The following is a 15846-nucleotide window of genomic DNA, read 5'->3' on the forward strand; positions in this document are numbered from 1 at the left end:
CCCAGTCTGTAACTGAGTTTCAGGTTTTATTGGTGGAGCAAGTACTGATTTTTGTTGGTACCTTTTCCCACTATCCGCTTTCCTTACCTAGCAGAGGATGACGTCCCTTGCTCCGTCCCATCCCGCAGCCTCCTGGGACACGTCAAATGTCCCAGTAAGCTGCAGGGCCATTCACAAAGTGCTGTGCGAGCTCACACATGTGCAGTGGGGAGTCTGCTGTGGTTCCTCAGGAAGCCACAACTGGCTCCCATATCCGAGATGGCAGCGCCATTGACCTGCGGTAGTAAGAAGAACCAGCTGTGGGAAGGCAGCGCTGGACCCTAGACACTGGTAGGTACCTGATTTATGAAAGTCAGCAGCTATAGTATTTGAACAAAATCTACTGAAGTTCCTCCAAAGTTTAGTGTCACTTTTATTTTCTCCAGATACCGGGATCGCTTTATTATTTGTTACCATGAAAAGATACCATTCTCTTTGTTTAGTTCCACAAAGGTTTCAGTTCTTTTCCAACACATGAAAATATGAGCAGAGAGCAATTAGATATACTCTTGCTTAGGTGGAGGACAATAGGTTATGCTGAGGTCACATGCAACCCAGCAAGGAGTCATTTTCTTCTTCCTACATATTATGTTTCACCAACAAGCCTGTCTAAGCATAAAAGGCAGTTCACAACAATTAAAAACCTTTAATACATTAGCCATTTAGTGTTAAAACCAAATTTAAGGCAAAAAGCTAAGTACACCATTATAATACAACAAGTATTGCATATATAGGAGTAGGATTTTACAACCTGTTGGAAAATGTGCCTGAAAGTCTTTTGCTGTGTATCAGCATCGTGTACATATGCTGCTTGCTGTCATTCTATAAGAGATATCTGCCCCTCTGTGGTCAGCCCAGTGCTGGGACAAGGTCATCTAGAGCCCATGGTGAACATGCCAAATTGCGCATATAAGCATTATGTGTCAGCAAAAATCCCCCCCCCCCCCCAAAAAAAAATGGAGCACTAATCTGCATGCTTATCCCCTAACCATAAGTGACCCCCTTCCTAGCAGAAATCCTCTACCCCTCAAATTTCCCCTCCGAGCACAAATCCTCTCCCCCCCCACTCCGAATTCCCCCTCCCAGCACAAACTCCCCTCCCCCAATCCTCCATCCTAGAATAACCCCCCCCCCCCAAAAACAAATATAGCACTAATCTGCATGCTTACCCCCTAAGCATAGATGACCCCCTTCCTAGCAGAAATCCTCTACCCCTCAAATTTCCCCTCCGAGCACAAATCCTTGCCCCCCACTCTAAATTCCCCCTCCCAGCACAAACTCCCCTCCCCCAATCCTCCATCCTAGAATACCCCCCCCCTCCCTGAAAACAAATCTAGCATTAATCTGCATGCTTACCCCCTGAGCATAAATGACCCCCTTCCTAGCACAAATAATCTACTTCTCAAATTTCCCCTCCGAGCACAAATCCCCTCCCCCCACTCCAAATTCCCCAATCCTCCTTCCTAGCATGCCTGCAGCTGTGCCCGGGTACGTCACTGGTCGTCATGTGGTTAATATTGTTTATTAAAATAATTGAGATTATTTGCCCCAGGCCTGGAACAGATTTCCTTTGTGTGTTCTATATTAACATTCATAAAACTTTGAATGTTAGGAAATTATTTATGCATGTATTATCACTAGAGGACTTTATATGTCATTCTCATATATTAGTCGTTGAATTGGTTACTTGTATTTTGTGTTAAAGTGTCAAAGCAAAATAAAAAACATGTGCATATCTCTTTAACCTCGTTAGCCCCGGAAGATTTACCCTCCTTCATGACCAGGCCAATTTTTGCAAAATGGCTCTGGGTTACTTTAACTGACCATTGAGCGGTCGTGCGGCACTGTACCCAAATAAAATTTGTGTTCTTTTTCTCCCACAGATAGAGCTTTCTTTTGGTGTACATGATCACCTCTGCGATTTTTTTTTTTTTTAACAAACAAAAAAAGCAATATTTTTAGTTTATGCTATAAAATAATTTAAAAAAAAATGTCTAAAATGTAATTTATTCATCAATTTAGGCCAATATGTATTCTAATAAATTTAAATTGGTCTGCAAGCAATCTATTGTGGTATAAATGTTAGGATGCCGCTAGCACTGATCACTCCCTTGTTGTTAGTGTGTTGTGAATGAAATAATATAAATATGTGCTGCGCAAACCTGTGTAGCTTATATTAAAAATAAATAAATTTAACCAAATAATGAATCTGTAGTGAAAAATTTGTATCACTCTGTGTAGAAAAAAAAAAAAAAATATATATATATATATATATATATATATATATATATATATATATATATATATATATATATGTATATAAACAGTTGTGCACTGATTAAATCCAATTTAAACACAATTAATAATTCTCTATATGCAATATAATCATACAATGAATAGTCAAACACATATAAATCATGCAAAGTGACGTAGTGAATTAGTGTCCAATTCCTTATGCCTGGTATCCAAATTATAAGTGTCCAAACAAAGTATACTCCTCCGTATGGAGATTAAATCCCAATCACCAGTGGTCAAATATGGTCGTGAGCAAACTTGATTTCACCTCCAATCTCTCTGCGCCCCCCCCCCCCCCCTTTCAGGTGGGTGCCTCACCTTTATATTGCATTAGAGAATTATTAATTGTGTTTAAATTGGATTTAATCAGTGCACAACTGTTGATATATACATATATATATATTTTTTCTACACAGAGTGATACACATTTTACACTATAACTTCATTATTTGGTTAAATTAATTTATTATTAATATAAGCTACACAGGTTTGCGCATCACATGTTTATATTATTTCATTCACAATATGTATTCTGCTACATGTTTTTGGTAAAAAAAAAAAAAAAAAAATCCCAATAAGCATATATTGATTGGTGTGCGCAAAAAGTTACAGTGTCTACAAACTATGGGATATATTTATGGAATTTTTATTTTTTAAATTGTTTTTACTAGTAATGGCGGCGATCAGCGATTTTTTAGCAGGACAATGAGGCGGCAAATCTGACACTAACACTTTTTGGGGACCAGTGACACCAATACATTGATCAGTGCTAAAAAAAAATGCACTGCACTGTTTACTAATGACACTGGCAGGAAAGGGGTTAACAGGGGCGATCAAAGAGTTAAATGTGCTCCTATGGAGTGCTTTCCGACTGTGTGGGGGATGGTTTGACTGGGGGAAGCCAGAGATTCTGAGATGCTCAGCAGGAACACAGGATCTCTATCTTCCTCCTTCACAGAACCTTGTTTACATACACAGACTGCCGTCCTAGGAACAGGTCCGCCAGACCGGCTGATTGGTTCCTGCTGTGTCCAATGACAGTGGAAGCGGGTTGCCGGAAGCACAAATGCGCGTTCCCGACCCAGTGCGCAAAATCACGTACAGGTACGTGATTTCGCGCAGAAGGGCTGCCCTGCCGCAGTATATCTGCATGGGGCGGTCTAGAAGGTGTTAAAGACACTGCAAGTACTGAACAATATTTGTTGATCCTCCAGAAATGCACTCGGCTCCTAAGCCCTGTCGTGGGCTGACAACACAGAGCATTTTTGTGGACTGAGTGGTGTCAGCCCTGCCCATTGCCTTATGATAGCATACTCAACCACTCCCACTCTCAGATCTGTAGTCCTTGATGAGATTTAGGAGGGCTCTATGAGAAAACACTGGTATGTAGAGGACACTTGACATTTTTGAATTTTTACAATATTAACAGGCTTTTTGAAGTTATTAAACAGATAGAAAAAAAAAATGTTTCAACAGAAGGGGACAAATAAAAGACATTCTCTATTAAGATTTATATACACTTTAAATATCATCATTATATTGCTGCAGTATTGGCAGATAGGAGACGTTCACAATAGCGACATTGTGTACACTATACAGCAAACAAATCTGTGTTTTCATGTGGTTTCATGTTTGGAAGAGCAGCCAACTGTTCTGTTCTAACATTTGTTCAGATTCCTCACTAATCTCTGTATGTTTCCTTAGTTTCATCATTTGCTGGGCGAAGCTCAGTCACAAACATCAAGGGTCCCCTTTTTGCATTAAAGCTTTGCTATTATTTATTAAATGCATGTTCCTCTGCTTCCTCTGAGTGACACAGTGTAATTGTATAATGTATCCTTGAATGAGCCATCCATTTACAGAGGAAGAGGATCTGGCTGTAATGGGAAGGGGATCCCTTAGGGATCCCATGATCTCCTGAAATAATATCTTACCCCCGGGAGCCTCTTTTTATGGAGAACACACCATTAGAGACTATAATTCATTTAAGACTTCGAATTTAGCCACTTGAATTACCTGGCTCAATTTCCCTGTTATGTCCTAATGTGCATGTTTTGCTTTGATCTCCCCGCTTTTTTACTGTTAAGGGAATATTAGAAGCAACAGAAGATTTTTTTCAATATGTTCACGTTATCTCTGATGAGTTACATGTTCCAGTGTCCGAGAGGTGATGTATCTAACAGGACGTGTTATGGATACAAATGCAGGCCAGATCTGGAATTTTGATGCATGGTTTTTGGACTAGTAATTAGTAAAGATTAAAACTGTAGGCTTCAGTTTAGTAGCTTCTGGGATTCTAAGTAATAAGACACTCTATGATTAAGATTTCTTGCAAAGATCATGCTTAGGCCTCGTGCACACAGGGCATTTTTACAGCTTCTTTTAGGAGCGTCAGACGTTTTTTTTTTTTTTTTTGCAGCTTAAAAACGCCCCTCCATGTTATTCTATGGCCTCATGCACACACAGGCTTTTAGGAGCTGTAAGTGGCATAGGCGTTTTTAAGGCCCCATGCACACAGGGCGTTTTTGCAGCTGCTTTTAGGAGCATCAGACGTTTTTTTTGCAGCTTAACCACTTGCCGACTGCTCACAGTATATTTACTGCGGCAGTCAGCCCCTCACAGGCAGAGTGACGTAGGTCTACGTCGCTCGCCTGTGAGGCTCTGGGGAGCGAGCGCGCGCCCGCGGAGGCGCGCTCCCGCGCGGTCACGGACCCCCCCGCGCGTGTGACCAGCGGACCCGATGTCCGCCGGTCACTCGGCGATCGGCGGGGGAGAGGGAGAATGTCAGGCAGCTTGTGTAAACAAGCCACCTGTCATTCTCCTCGCTGTAAAAACACTGATCACATGGATCTACTATGTAGATCCGTTGATCAGTGTCCTTACAGCTCAAGCCACAGCCAATCACAGTAGAAAGCACGCCCCTAGGGACACACACAGCCCCTCCCTCCCAAATAAAGTTAACCCCTTCACTACCAGTGTATTTTTACAGTAACAGTGCATATATATAGCACTGATTACTGTAGTAATGTCACTGGTAACCCCAAAAGTGTCAAAAATGTCAGTCAAGGGTCCGATCTGTCCGCCCCAATGTCGCAGTACCGCAAAAAAAATCGCAGATCGCCGCCATTACACGTTAAAAAAAAAAACACCAAAAATGACAGAAATCTTTCCCTTTGTTAGTAAACGTGATAACTTTTGCGCAAACCAATCAAAATACGCTTTTTGCGATTTTTTTTACCAAACATAGGTAGCATAAAACAAATTGGCCGAAAATTTTAAAAAATTTTGATTTTTACATTTTTTTTTGGGGAATTTCATATAAAATAAAATGTGAAAAATATTGTTATTTTTGCAAAATGTACGCTCTTTTTTTGTTTATAGCGCAAAAAGTAAAAATCGCACGGGTGATCAAATACCACCAAAAGAAGGTTCTGTTTGTGGGAAAAAAGTACGCCAAATTCGTTTAGATACAGCGTCGCACGACCGCGCAATTGTCTTTTAAAGTCACGCAGTGCCGAATCGCAAAATACCCCCTGGTCGTTTAGCAGGAAAATCCTCCGGGGCTTAAGTGGTTAAAAACACCTTGCCATTTTACTCTATGGCCTCATACACACAGGCTTTTAGGAGCTCCAACGTGCATAGGCGTTTTTGAGCTGCTAAAAAAAACCCAGGGCCTGTGCGTTCTGATGACCAGCGTCAGAGCTGTAAAAACGTCTGATGCTGCTAAAGGCTGCTTAACATTGCTTAACGTTGCTTATACAGCGTTAAGCCAGGTTATATGTTTTTTTTTTTTATGTGAAAATCAATGGTTCCCTATGGGAGCCCATTGATTTGAATGGAAGTCACATCACAAGTCGGATCAGGATGACTTGCGCTCTGAGGATCTTGAGGGGGAACTCCACGCCAAAATGGTAAAAAAACGGCGTGGGGGTCCCCCCCAGGTTCCAAACCATGCCCTTCAGGTCTGGTATAGATTTTGAGGGGAGCCGCATGCCGAAAAAAAACAGCGTGGGGTCCCCCCCAATATCCATACCAGACCCTTATCCAAGCATGCAGCCCGGCAGGTCAGGAAAGGGGAGGGGACGAGCGAGCGGCCCCACCCCCCTGGACCATTCCAGGCCACATGCCCTCAACATGGGGGGTGGGGGGTGCTTTGGGGCAGGGGGAGCTCTGCACCCCCCACCCCAAAGCACCTTGTCCCCATGTTGATGAGGACAAGGGCCTCTTCCCGACAACCCTGGGTGGTGGTTGTGGAGGTCTGCGCGCAGGGGGCTTATCGGAATCTGGAAGCCCCTTTTAATAAGGGGGCCCCCAGATCCTGGACCCCCTCCCTATGTTAATGTGTATAGGGTACATTGTACCCCTACCCATTCACCCCAAAAAAAGGCAGTGTATGTAAATAATGACGAGACAGTTTTGAGCAGCTTTATTAAAAATTTTCCTCCAATTTTTCTACGATCTTCTCTTCCGGTCTTCTCCCCTCCGATCTTCTCTCTCTGGTCTTCTCCCCTCCGATCTTCTCTCTCTGGTCTTCTCCCCTCCGATCTTCTCCCTCTGCCTTCTCCCTCCGGTCTTCATCCTCTGGTCTTCTCCCTCCGGTTCTCCCCTGACGATGTCTCCGGTGATTATGCCGACTCCGGTCTATGCGGCTTGTTATATAGCCATTAGGGGCGTGACATCACCCAGAGGCCCCGCCCCTTTATGTCTTCACGACTTAGGCCTTAGTGTAAGCAACTTAAAGCAGACCTTCACTCTTCTTTAAAACTTAGGGCCCTTTAACACTGTTCTGGTTCAGTTTACCTGCAGTTTATGGCAAAGCACAGGTAACCAGCAGGAAATGAACTGCGCTGCACCCACTCTGCAGGGAAACCACACCAGAGCATTGTGAAAGCGGCCTTAATGTAATGTCATGCCTCCCCCCCCCAATCCCCCCCCCCCTTACCACTTTTTTTTTCCAAACTACTCCCCCCCCAAAAAAACCGCTATAGCTTCTGCCTTTCTTGCCTAGGCGTAAATAACATTGCTCCAGCTTCCTGCCATAACCATGTCATGCATCACAGGAGACTTCGAGCACTAAACCCCACACTGCAAAGTTCTTGGAAACTATCCATCACACTGCGCATGCACCGTGCTGCATCATCGGGGGCCTGCAGTAAAAGCCAGCTAGGTCCGTGCTGATGTAGTAGGTAAAATGGCAGTGCGGGGCCCGGCGGGTGGTGGTGGAGTGATGGATTTTAGCAGACAGGCTGAATCTACTGGATGGGTAAGTATGTATTTTAAAGATTAGATAAGATAGGATATAAAAAAATGCAAGAGGAGTATGAAGCTCTTCTTTAAATCCTAAATTTGGTTTAGAGAGACACTTTTAAATGTAACACATTTAAACGCATAAAGAGCTAATAAAGAAAATGGGGACGGAAGGATACGTTTACCTTTTACAAAAAAACTGTAAATGCATATATTAGGTGGTTAAAAATGGACGTTTATTATTTTTTTAAACAGGAGCTTGCAAGATAGAAAGATTTCAAGCTGAAGGGAGTGTGAATGCACTGCAAGTGTAATAAGCAGCGGTGGAAGATGGGACTTGTAATTTTCTCATTCATTGATTCCTGTGAATGAATAATGTGGCTGTGCAGGTGGCGTCTCGGATAGCTGCGCCAATTTAAAAATCTGACAGCGAGTGCTGGGTAAGAACCCCCCGCACCCTGTTATAGGGAAGGGGGTGCAGGGGGGCGGTTGCTGAACATTGTTGCACGTTAGGCCCTAAATATGGGTGTAACTTTACAAATTCAGAAGTTGAACTTAGCCTTTAACATTCAGATATAGTTAATGATCTGTTACCAATTATTTAAGTGATTACGTAATTAAATAACATTTAGTTAATAGAAGAAGTTGGCTCAATTACACACCAGCTTTGTATTAAAATTTCTGATTTTTAGAAATATAATCTTAATTTACAGAATAACAGATAGGACAAGTAATACAGTTATCAAACCAACCAGTGATGAGAACCTTACACCAATTTATAAAACTGAAATAGCTGTGAATGACATGAATCTTTGTAACTCAGTTTTATCTCTTATATTCTGATTAACAACGTTTGCCTTTTCCAAACTTAGATATGTGATATCAAGCTAATCAGCTTGGTGATGTGTACATATGTATAAAGCCAACATCTGCCCTGTCTTAATCTAATGACCAAAAAACAAACAAATTTAAATGGAAAAGAAAAACCATTGTGAATTGTGTCTGCCTTTCATTTCTGATGGCCAGGATTAAATTTCTGAATATGAATTCCCATGGCTACTGCCCTGCCCTAATAATTGTGAAGAGGTCTCATGCTGCCTTCTGAATGATTTATGTGTTTTATATTGTGGAGGATTTGGCAAGGGGTGTTAGATTCCCTCTGCTACAGAATTAGTTGTAAGAATCCAAGATAAGGGAAAAGGTGCTGGCAACCACATCAGGTAGACTGCCACCAAAGTCCAGGAGAACCCCATGGCTGATTGAGTCTGCAGCAGCCATTGTGTACTGGAACTGTCGTTTTTGGAAGAAGGAAGCCTTTATAGTTGAACTAATGTCTAATATTCAAAATAAGCCTACCTGCCTGTTCACAGTATTCTGTAGAATGTACACTGAACTGCCAATGCGCAGCTCAGTTTACATTCCCTACAGTGTGTCGGGATGACTGCTTTCCTGCACATTCACAAGCAGTGGCAGCTGGTGCTCAAAATTTTTTTTTGGGGGGGGGGGGGCACAAAAAGAAAAATGTAATAGGTATTGCTTCGCGTCAAAAAACGCAGTAAAAAATTGCGTGACTTTGAGGTCATGGTACAGGCATGGCACAGGTGATGGTATAGGCATGGCACAGGTGATGGTACAGGAAATGGTATAGGCATGGCACAGGTGATGGTAAGGGCATGGCACAGGTGATGGTATAGGCATGGCACAGATATGGTATAGGCATGGCACAGGTCATGGTACAGGCATGTCAAAGGTCATGGTACAGGAGATGGTATATGCCCCCTTTCAATGCAGTGACCAGGGTACATGCCCCCTTTCAATGCAGTGACCAGCGTACATGCCCCCTTTCAATGCAGAGATCAGCCTACATGCCCCCTTTCAATGCAGAGACCAGCGTACATGCCCCCTTTCAATGCAGAGACCAGCTTACATGCCCCCTTTCAAAGCAGAGCCCAGCGTACATGCCCCCTTCAATGTAGTGACCAGCGTGCGTGGCCCCTTCAATGCAGAGATCAGCGTGTGTGCCCCCTTCAATGCAATGAACACTGTGCCGTGCCCCCTTCAATGCAATGAACACTGTGCCGTGCCCCCTTCAATGCAATGAACACTGTGCCGTGCCCCCTCCAATGCAGAGTTCAGCGTGCGTGCCCCCTTCAATGCAATGAACACTGTGCTGTGCCCCCTTCAAGGCAATGAACACTGTGCTGTGCCCCCTTCAATGCAATGAACACTGTGCTGTGCCCCCTTCAATGCAATGAACACTGTGCTGTGCCCCCTTCAATGCAATGAACACTGTGCTGTGCCCCCTTCAATGCAATAAACACTGTGCTGTGCCCCCTTCAATGCAATAAACACTGTGCTGTGCCCCCTTCAATGCAATGAACACAGTGCTGTGCCCCCACAATGCAGAGTTCAGAGTGCGTGCCCCCTTCAATGCAACTGTGCTGTGCCCCCTTTAATGCAATGAACATTGTGCCGTGCCGTGCCCGCATCAATGCAGAGTTCAGCGTGCGTGCCCCTTTCAATGCAGAGCGCCACAGCATTGTCCCCAATCATTGCAGAGCGCCACAGCATTGTCCCCAATCAATGCAGAGCGTCACAGCATTGTCCCCAATCAATGCAGAGCGCCACAGCATTGTCCTCAATCATTGCAGAGCGCCACAGCATTGTCCCCAATCATTGCAGAGCGCCACTGCATTGTCCCCAATCAAATAAAGAGCGCCACAGCATTGTCCCCAATCACTGCAGAGCGCCACAGCATTGTCCCCAATCATTGCAGTGCGCCACAGCATTGTCCCAAATCATTGCAGAGCGCCACAGCATTGTCCCCAATCATTGCAGAGCGCCACAGCATTGTCCCCAATCAATGCAGAGTGCCACAGCATTGTCCCCAATCATTGCAGAGCGCCACAGCATTGTCCCCAATCATTGCAGAGCGCCACAGCATGCCCCCCAATCAATGCATAGACCAGCGTGCGTGCTCCCTTCAATGCAGTGTGGGTTCCCCTGAGACCAATGCACTTACCCGGTGGCGGCTCCTCTTCAGTCCCAGCGGCGGCATCTTCTTCAGTCCCGGTGGCGGCTTCCTCTTCAGTCCTGGCGGTGGCTTCTCCCCTCCTCGAGACTCCGTCCTCTTCTGCGGCGGCGGGAAGGTGACCGGGCGGTGACGGTGAGTGACTGATGCATGCACCGGCACCGCCCCCAACGAGGTCAGCAGGGATGCCCTGAATCTAGACCTTGACCTAGACCTAGAACCTAGACCTTGGTCTAGGTCTGGACCAATCATGATCCAGGACATCACAAAAGGGGGAGTGTCAGAGCGCAGTGCTCTGTGCCCAGGTGACCCCCCAGAAGGCAGCCAATCGTAAAACCCCACATCCCCCCCCTCCCATAGCCACCAATGAGCCCCTAGTGGGCTAAAAATTAAATTTTTTTTAATCTTTTTTTTTTTCCTTTTTTTTTGGGGGGGGGGGGGGGCGGCGCCCCTGCGCCCCCTATCGGCCGGCCGCCACTGTTCACAAGAGTAATGTCATTCCATGCCAGCCAATAAAGATGATCCACTGCCACCCAAAGAAGCCAGGGAGAATATGCTGGCGCTGGGGAGGGCCCTTGTGGTCGCCAGGCCATTGAAGCAAATGTGAATATCACTGAATTTAGTTCTTTCTTAATAAAAATGTACGGCATAGCAAAGGTTCAGTTGGACAAGTAATGAACACCTTCTGAGGGGCTACTGTGACTAAAGCTGACCATACACCAGTAAAATGTTGGTTGAAAAATGTAATTTTTGGGACATTTGATTTTCTAATGGTTGATGGGGTCAAATTGACTTTTTTTTTTTTTTTTTTTTTTTTTTTACTGTAGTGGTGAGAAAATTCCAAGGAGCAGAATGGAAATTTTTTTCTTGAATAAATGATATTCTAACTGTGAATGTGGTTTTCATTTGGGAAAAATGATACACATTGTAATGAGCATGTTCTAGGCACAAAAGAAACCTGCTTAATACATCTAAGATTCCATTCAACTGGCAAGTCTGGATGAAAATTTAGGGGCTTTTGAACACAATTGGTTGACTCAATAATGGCAAGATTATTCAATTATTGATTCATTTATGCTTAGCAATTTAGCATTTTTTTAGGGCCATGTCACACTAGAGAGTCTGTCTGTCCGTCAAACAATATTTCAGAGTTTTTATATAAAGGTTTCAATGAAGTTCTACCTATATTATAGAGTAGCCAAGGACTCATGAGCTTCCAGAAGCATTGATTGGAAACCATTCCTACGTATAGTACATGCAGTGCTGTACAGTAAGTCTGGCCATAGATGACTTGCTTTATTTATTAATTTTTTTCAAAGAATTGAATGGATTCCCCATCCACACAAGCAAGGTGCATGGAGGAACCCCCCCCCCCCCCCCCCCTGTGCCATTGTATTCTAACAGCAGAATTCTGACAGCTGATCGAGAAAAAAAAAATCCAAAAGCCCATTCGCAAAAGTTGATTGTTAGATCAAATGATCAACTTCTTTTGAACAGGAGTGGCCACACATGGATTGAAATTAGACTGGTCCCTGCTGAACTGGGCGAATTTTGATCCACCTATGGCCAGCTTAAACCGGTGTTAAACTTAAAACCAAACCTTTATTATATTGCAGCTTACCAGTTCGTAGACATGATGGCTGCATTGGCTTTAGGCTTCCTTTCCTATATGTTCACCTGGTGGTCCAGCCAGTAAGTCAGTTGTTTTTTTTTTTCTTTAACAGAACAAGCCCTACAGGAAATGTGTCCATTACAGAGATGAGACAACCCATTTACCACTGACAGGGGTGCTTACAACGATTAGCTTTTATTAAAGTATGTAAAACCTTTATCCTAAAAGGAAAAAACTGTTTGTTGTAACTTATCAAGTGTGAGCTGGAGCTTGGCTTCAATTTGTTGGTGTATCCAAATCTGCTAGTACATCTAACACTCCCCTCAGACTGGCCATGCTGCTGTCCAAAGGTGTCTCTGTTGTTCCTTAATCCAGAGTGGAAGCACCCTAAAGCCTCGTACACACGATCAGATTATCGGACCAATTTTCGTCCGTTTTTTGTTGCATGCTAGTCTCATATCGAAAGTGAAGAAGTTACTCAACGTACGAAAATTCTCGTATGACAGAATTCAACTTCAGAAGTGATGTCATGTGTTGAATTGTTTTGTATGTGTTCTTTTGTTTCCAAGCATGCTCAGTCTTGCTTCTATGATTTTTTAATGGACTAAAACTGTAATAAGTAAATGAAAATCAGACGTTATGTTCACGTACAAAAGCCTGAACATTCAGTTTTGGTTGTCCAAAAATTCGTAATCAGCTTTCGAAAGCACTATACTAACTATCCGAAAATCGGCAGATCGTTCATCGGATGAATTTTTACTTCTGATTTTCTTATCATGTGTACGGGCCTTAAGTCTTACCATAGAATAGATGATACCATTTTTTTCTCGTTCCATCATGGGTGGAAGGAAAAGAAAAATTGCTCTGCTATTGTATACTGCCAGCGGGGGGTGTGGGGAGCATTCCCAGCTGGCAGAATACAATGGTTACTGCGGTGCCCATCAGTGCAGCTTATAAGTGCCCATCAGTGCAGTCTCATCACTAAAGAACAAAAATTACTTACAGGCGGTCCCCGGGTTACAAACAAGATAGGGTCTGTAGGTTTGTTCTTAAAGCGGAGTTCCGGGCACAAAATCGACCTAATCGATTTTGTGCCCATCCACTTGCTGTGCTTCACTTGTAAAGGAATTGGATAGTTAGGGTTATTTTTTTTTTTTTACTTACCTCGTAATTGTAGAAAGAAATACTCACCTTTTTTCACTTCCTCCCTCTGTGGCCACGGCCCGCGCCGTCACTTCCTGTTTGCAATGATTCCTGGGAGCTGAACGTCATCGCTCCCAGGAATCAATGCGACAGCACCGGGCCCCGCTCGTCACTTCCGGGGCGACGCCGCATTCCCTGCTAAACAGCTTCTGGGCATGTAGGAATTAGGGCTGTCACGACGCGTCGACGTAGTCGACTACAAAAAATCGTCGACGTGCGTGAAAAGCGTTGACACGTCTACGCGTGACGTCACACGCCCCCTGGCCGGCCGCCGCGCCGCTTGAAATTCCCCCGCCGGGCTCCGCCCACACCGATGCTGGAGACAAGACCGTCCACACCGATGCCGGAGACAAGAGGTGAGCGCTGACCGTCTCCAGCACCCCTGTACTCCGCCACAGCTTCTGCCGCAACGCCATCCTCCCCGATCACCCAGCTACTTAAGAGATGTCACATGTGTGGCACTACACCGGCTTGTACTGTACTGTGGCGGCTTGTAATGGCCTGTACTAGGTGGGAGGGCTTACTGGGGGGTCTGTACTGGGAGGGGGCTTACTAAGTGGTCTGTACAGTACAGACCACTTAGTAAGCCCCCCTCCCAGTGCAGACCCCTCAGTAAGCCCTCCCACCTAGTACAGACCCCTTAGTAAGCCCCCCCTCCCAGTGCAGACCCCTCAGTACGCCCTCCCACCTAGTACAGTCTGTACTAGGTGGGAGGGCTTACTGAGGGGTCTGCACTGGGAGGGGGGGCTTACTAAGGGGTTTGTACTAGGTTGGAGGGCTTACTGAGGGGTCTGTACTAGTGTACTGGGAGGGGAGCTTACTAAGTGGTCTGTACAGTACAGACTACTTAGTAAGCCCCCCTTCCAGTACAGACCCCTCAGTAAGCCCTCCCACCTAGTACATACCACTTAGAGGGGGGGCTTACTAAGTGGTCTGTACTAGGTGGGAGGGCTTACTGAGGGGGTCTGTACTGGGAGGGGGGCTTAGTAAGTGGTCTGTACTGTACAGACCACTTAGTAAGCCCCCCTCCCAGTACACTAGTACAGACCATTTAGTAAGCCCCCCTCCCAGTGCAGACCACTCAGTAAGCCCTCCAACCTAGTACAAACCCCTTAGTATGCCCCCCCTCCCAGTGCAGACCCCTCAGTAAGCCCTCCCACCTAGTACAGGCTGTAGTAGGTGGGAGGGCGTACTGAGGGGTCTGCACTGGGAGGGGGGTGCTTACTAAGGGGTCTGTACTAGGTGGGAGGGCTTACTGAGGGGTCTGCACTGGGAGGGGGGGCTTACTAACTGGTCTGTACTAGGTGGGAGGGCTTACTGAGGGGTCTGTACTGGGAGGGGGGCTTAGTAGGTGGTCTGTACTAGGTGGGAGGGCTTACTGAGGGGTCTGTACTGGGAGGGGGGCTTAGTAAGGGGTTTGTACTAGGTTGGAGGGGGGCTTACTAAGTGGTCTGGACAGTACAGACCACTTAGTAAACCCCCCTCCCAGTACAGACCCCTCAGTAAACCCTCCCACCTAGTACAGACTGTACTAGGTGGGAGGGCTTACTGAGGGGTCTGCACTGGGAGGGGGGGCTTACTAAGTGGTCTGTACTAGGTGGAAGGGCTTACTGAGGGGTCTGCACTGGGAGGGGGGCTTACTAAGTGGTCTGTACTAGGTGGGAGGGCTTACTGTGGGGTCTGTACTGGGAGGGGGCTTACTGAGGGGTCTGTATTAATTACAGGATTAATTAGATAATCAAAAAAACACTCAATTAAGCAAAAAAAATAAAATAAAAATAATCGTTAGATTAGTCGACTAATCGTAAAAATAATCGATAGATTAGTCGACAGACAAATTAATCGTTAGTTGCAGCCCTAGTAGGAATGCGGCGCCGCACCGGAAGTGACGAGAGGGGCCGGTGAAGGCGCATTCTGGGAGAAAAAGACTCGGAAGAGGACGCAGAAGAGGATCGCGCTGGCTTCAGCTGCCCACAACAGAGATGGCAACGCTGTGGAAGAAATTTTATAAGTGAGTATTTCTTCTTGCAGGTAAGTGCGAACCGGGACAGATCAGAGGCTAGCCATTGTGGAATGTACTAGCCCTGACTGTCCCGGGGGTATGTTTACTGAAAAAATGTTGCTGTGCCCGGAACTCCGCTTTCCGGGCACAGGGGATGAAACTGCCCGGTATTGACGTGGTAATATAGGAAATGTCTTACTGGCTAGACCACTAGGTGAAAACAGAGGGGTAAAAAAAGCCTAAAAAAGAAAACTAATGCAGCCACGACATCTGAGGATTGGTAAGCTGCAATATATTACATTTTTGGTTTTGGGTTTATTACTGCTTTAGGGCTCTTTCACACGGGCGATCCGATCAGATCCGCCTGTCAGTTTTTTAGGCGGATCTGATCGGATCCTCAGTGCAGCTCTATGGGGC

At 45.3% G+C, this 15846-nt stretch overlaps 1 protein-coding gene across 2 annotated transcripts in view; it reads left to right on the forward strand.

The window, feature by feature from the left end:
• The window catches only part of PEAK1 (pseudopodium enriched atypical kinase 1), a 156700-nt gene that overhangs the window by 96377 nt on the left and 44477 nt on the right, over window positions 1–15846 (forward strand). The gene's annotated exons all lie outside the window — the stretch shown is intronic.

This window comes from Pelophylax lessonae (assembly GCF_965119305.1).
Source record: "Pelophylax lessonae genome assembly, chromosome: 4".
Lineage (NCBI taxonomy): Eukaryota > Metazoa > Chordata > Amphibia > Anura > Ranidae > Pelophylax > Pelophylax lessonae.